Source organism: Haemaphysalis longicornis, unplaced genomic scaffold (genome assembly GCF_048455015.1).
Source record: "Haemaphysalis longicornis isolate Haplotype H1 unplaced genomic scaffold, Haemaphysalis longicornis Haplotype H1 scaffold_1026, whole genome shotgun sequence".
Classification (NCBI taxonomy): domain Eukaryota; kingdom Metazoa; phylum Arthropoda; class Arachnida; order Ixodida; family Ixodidae; genus Haemaphysalis; species Haemaphysalis longicornis.
The window spans coordinates 45,890-51,456 of NW_027526206.1; the positions used below are offsets into that span (position 1 = coordinate 45,890).

General features: G+C 47.5%; 1 long non-coding RNA gene across 1 annotated transcript; it reads left to right on the forward strand.

Annotated features, from left to right (window-relative positions):
- The first annotated feature begins 3,395 nt into the window (after positions 1–3,395).
- On the forward strand, positions 3,396–5,038 carry LOC144160525 (uncharacterized). The gene is made up of 2 exons (XR_013320381.1): positions 3,396–3,670; positions 4,598–5,038. It is a non-coding gene; the product is annotated as an uncharacterized LOC144160525 (long non-coding RNA).
- The last annotated feature ends 529 nt before the right edge of the window (positions 5,039–5,567 follow it).

A 5,567-nucleotide genomic window follows, 5' to 3' on the forward strand; every position in this document is an offset into this window, starting at 1 on the left:
TCCATTGTAAAGAGGCCGCGTTAAATTTCGGTATGATGTCATGGTGAAGTGAGCGGCTATGGAACGTAAATTCAAGTCGGAGTAGATACCATTTGACGATGGCATAAAAAGCTATTTTCTTGTTGAAATTCCAGTTTATTTATTTATTCAGCAAATAATGATTGCGAAATAACACACGGCAATGAAACCCAAGTTCTCATTCGTGCCTCACGACGTCGAAATGCTGCGCCGTCCGTTTCACGCGCGCGTTGGGTTAATTAGCAGGCGCTGTGCATTTGGTCAGTTTCCTGGATATATGCGGCATGCACATTGACAAAAACGCACCCGAGTGGCATTTGTAAAAGACTCACGAAAACAGCCCGATAGTTGGCCATACGTGACAACGCACAGTTGAGGATGAAAGCTGCGCGGCTTTATTGGTGCTCAGCAGCTGTGTTTTGCTCTTTAAGTTTAATGATGTGTTAAAATCGTCCTAAAATATCTGATTTTACTGATTATGAGGTTTCACGCGCCGACGCTACACAGGCGATGAGGCGCGCCGTAGCAGAGGGCTCCGGATTAATTTTGACCACCTGGGGATCTAATTAACGTGCACCGAAATCCCGAACACATGGGCATTTCCGCTCCTCGCCTCCACACACACACGCACGCACGCACGCACGCACGCACGCACAAAAAGCGGCTGCCGCGGCCTGCAATCGAACCCGCGTCCTCGGGCTCAATCCTTGGACTCAGCGCTAGCACAACAGCCAACGTGGTGGGTTTCTAGAATAACTAAATCACACTGTAAGATGAGACAATCGGTATACCAATTGCATTAGCGACACGGCCTGCAGGGGCTGGTGCGAACCGTTGAGCGCACGGATGTTCCAAGAGCGCATTCGCAAAATGGCGAAGTTGGTTTCGTATAGTATTACGAAGGCTGAAGTTCAAATGGGACATATAAATGGAGCAGGGATAAGCAACAAGTAGGGGGCGAGGGGGAACACAAACTTCTCGTTATTGTTTACTGATGAAAACAAATACACGCTGCAAAGATTGGCTTAAACTGAGCTTGCTATTCCGTAAAACTAAGAGGAAACATGTAGAATACAGATACAGTAATCCCTCGCTATAGCGAAGTCAGCAAGACGGCGAAAAATTTCGTTATAAGCGGTATATTGATATAAGCAACCACTCGAGAAAAGCTAAACCAGTTTAGCTTATTATACGCCACAGCTGCGAGGAATCAAACCATAATGTATTCACTGAAGCAAAACGTTATTCAGAGTAAGCTGTGGTGGCTGTTTCATGTTCTTGCCGGGCGAGAGCAACCCCTGCTACAACTTGACCATGTGACCAAGCAATGCAGGAGGCTATGGTCGCCGCCCACAAAAATTGGCAGCGGCAGTGCCCCTTTTATAGGGGGGCGTGCGGGCGTCACGAAACGCTATACGAGAGTTTTGCGCTGAAAAGCGCCGCAGATGCCGTGGCTCGAGACGGAGGTTGTTTGTTCAGCTCAAAAAATAAATAAATAGTAATAATAAAAAGATTAACCGCTCATTGGGCGTACAAAGCACAATCATGAAAACTGATCGGTTTCGCATTAGGGGCATTGCATGATCACTGGGAATTGTTTTAACGAGTTGTGCAGCCGTGAAGTTTGCAACACAAGAGTTCTTCGGCGCCTCGTTGTCGGCGACACTGCCAATTCTACGGTTCGATTGCCAGTGTTCGCGCACACGCGTCGTGTCCACGCCCTTGATCAATGTGCTGCGACGAAGTTTTAATGACCCTACCACGCATTTGGACCGTTTGCCCAAAATGGGGATCACCCGAATCGAGCATGACCGGCTCGAGAAAACCGCCGGCGAAGTACCAGCTTGTGTTGACCTGCCATGTTGACAGCCTGACTCGCCGCTGGGTCACCGCGGCACTGCGACGCCTCCGCTCGCCACTTCGCTCTAAGCGGGTCAAGCTCTTCTGGCGCTTCGAGTAATGCGGCCTAAAATGCATCCGTTTGGGTTGGGACCAGAATAATTTTGAATAAAGCAATATTTCGAATAAAGCGATTTCGTTATAACGATCCTACTGTATTTATATTCATTGGACGTAGTTTTTCGATGATTATAATAATTACGCCTGCGTAACTAATAACAGAAGTTCGATTTCTTACACGTGGAGGAAATCGCCGCGGGCCCATGCGCAACACAAATAAATGCCGCTGCCAACACGATCATTGCGGATGATGCGAGCTCACGCACGACACCGATAACTTAGTGAGGCTAGAAAGAGTATTGGCTATGATCGGGAATCTGCCTGCCTGACCTGTTAAAATTCTATTCTCCAACGTAAACGAAGCCTGTTTGTGTATTTTTTTAGCTTTACAAAATGATACAGCAATAAATGAGTGTTTTTGGAAGTTTTTGCTGAACAAAAAAATATTTTGTTCGCGCTCAACCTTCAATCGAAGGTGCCATATTTGTGGTATATTTTCATTAACACCAAGAACGGCGATGAAATTTACCCGCTTACTAAAAAAATGAAATAAAAACAAATTTCCTTCATGGAACAGCCGGTGGCCATCTTGAAAAAATCACCGTCTTAGAACGGTGCAGCACCTGGCTTTAACGTAACGCACGATGCGCGGAATGGCGGTATTATTTTATTCGAGGCTGCATCCACTCTGAGATCCAACAAATGAGGGACTAAAATAAACGGATCTGCCACCGAGTTTGGCTACGCCTGCCGTCGGACCGGCACCACGCGTTTCTTTCGTTTTGAGAAACGTTCAAACGTTCACGGTTCCTTTTAGATTTCATGGGGGAATCTACACACTCAGCGTGGCACTTCTCCACATGCATTTCTGCAGTTTTTCGAGTGCTGCGTTTCTAAATGATCACACATCGATGTAGCGTTTTTGCGGTCTGCCTCTGAACCCAGCAAACCACGAAAGTCCATGGGATATCCACAAATGGTCACAATATCCAATGTCATTTCAGGACATTCATGTGATGCCCATACAATGTTTCACCCAAGATCATCTGCTTGTGGACATCCATGCGATATCACTGCAGGTGTGTTATAACATCATTACGCGATATCGCTAGGACGTCCACAAATTTACATTTTTCCTTACACTGAGAATTCGCATTCATAGCGTGGTGTACATATAGGGGCCCCAGCCGCACAAAGTGTGTCTTAGTTCAAATCTCCCCTCATCCCCGTCTTTCCAGCTACAAAATATTTTCTGGCCTGTTTCTAACTCATATTTTAAATGAAGAGCGGGTAGTTATTTGATTTGGAATTTGAGCGAAATCTGGTTTGCCTTTATGTTTGATTCGCGAATGGACCCTATGCGAAATTGCTTGGTGATCTAGCAACACTGATGTAAACAAACAAGACCGTCCGCCATATTGGTACGGGCGACGATCGCGAAGTCTCGCATTGTTTACTGTGGAAAAGTAGGTGACGGTAACGCGGTATGGCTCAAACTGGACTGCGTTTTTCGGGTCCCGACCACGGATTGTGGACGAAGGACTCGTCTGCGCTGCCGACTGTGTCTGAGGACTCACACCACTCGTGGTGCCGCGCCGAAGACCCATCCGAGCCCAGCGCAGCAGGCATGCCGCCTAGCCACCGAGCCGCATTGCTCGCCTTCATCGGTGCGGACAAACACGTGCGACTCGCAGTAAGTAAATCTTTGTTTTTTACTTGACGCGAGTTAACCGGTATGAGCATTTGTACAGCACTTTGTTCACCGTTGTTTACCATGTAAATGCGTAGCGGGGACCCTGTTGCAGTAACCCTGAAAGAGGAAAGCGACAATCGCCAGACCGTACCGCTAGTGGGTGGATTAGGTATTTTCAAATGCCGTACATCGAATTTACGGGACGATTTTTGGCGAAGATGTTTACGGAAAGGTTGCGGCCGTTTTCCGTGACGGTCGTCCGCCCGTGCGTTTGCCGCAAAGCATTCGTGCTTTGCGGCGAAGTCAACTACAAAAGTGCACATGCGCCTTGAATTTTCGTTTTTGTGTGTGTTTTCATTATTTATTGCGCATGTCCTGCCGCAAAAATCTGTTTGTGCGTCTGGCTTGTCCTTTTTTGGCAGTGGGGTGGTTGTGGTAGCTTCTAAAGCGCATGTTTTGAGTGTGCCCGAACAGATAATACCGTAAAACCTCGTTAGCTCGAACTCACTGAACTAAAAATTTTTTTTAAAAATTCGATGGGTCATCGGTATAGCCAGAATGTTTACCTGTTTATCTGGAAAGGTTTTGGAAGTGAGTTCTAGATAATCATAATATTGCTTGCTTAAGTTATGACGAACACGAATATGCGAGTACTGGTATCATTACCCACGGTGAGGTTCTCTTGAAAGTACATTAACAAATCATGCAGCGATACTTGCACGCTCGAACTTGAAAAACAATTTTGACATCATTGCTGTTTGAGGTGTAGATTATTGCCCCTTGCAACAGTGTTAAAATCTGGTCATTTTGAGTCGAGATGTTCCTTGCGGCCACTGCTTTCTGCTCTGTCCCTGTAGCATAAACTGTAGCGGATTAGTCCTGTTCTTCCCTGAGTGCTATTTACTGTTACTCTCTCCGTTCTTGCAGGTTGGGCCTCATCCATGTGGTCAGCAGCTGCTTTCGCTCCCAGATAAAAATTGACCGGCCCTATGTTGTGTGCCTCACCTCTGAGACGGACAGTGGGGCGATTGTGGAGGCAGCGTGCGAGTGCCCGGCGGGTTGCAGTGGAGCATGCAGTCACATCCTGGCAGCTGTACTCGTCCTCTTGCAAGCCCAAGGTTTTAAAGAGGCGCCACCGGAGCTTGCGTGCACAACTGCCACAACAGTGGGGACGTCTGAGACAGCAGGGCATCAAGCCAGCGAGTGTCCAAGACATTGACTGGAGAAGCCCGCAAGAAAATGGCCCCTCCCTTCCCTTGCCAATGCGTCTGTTCGGCGCACGTCGAGTGCAGGAGCAATGCGAGCAGCAATAAAGTGTCTTGCAAGCGCTCGGGAGAAAACTTGGTAGCCTTTGGAATGGGTTTTTTGCCTCAGTTTTGCTGGCCTCACGCCCCCCCCCCCCCCCCCCCCCCCACACACACACACACACACAGTAACAGAAACGAGGACTGGCATGTCACCTGGAGGGTCACCTGTGAGCTACCAGCTAGCATTCAAGCAACATCACGCCGTGGTCATCTCGCGAGCACGCAGAGGCTGGGCAATGTCGTGTTTACTAGACCGCTGCATGCAGGGGTGCGCGAATGCTGTTCCATTTATATCCACAGTTTGCTATATTGCACGCGCTATAAATCAGCGAAGTATTTTAATTTACTAGGATTTTCACTGTGGATACAAAAAAAGCAAAACCACTCAAGCTGATGCGCGGTGGACTGATGCAACTCAGGCCGTTTTTTTTTTTTTTGATGAAAACTTGAACATTTCCTCACCTACCTACATCAATGGCCACTATCATTACGCCGGAGGCATGCATGCAGTATGTGACAAACTAGAGGAGTGAGTGTGTATTTTAGTCGCAAAATATTCGACAGTAAATACATCGCGGCTGAAATGACAA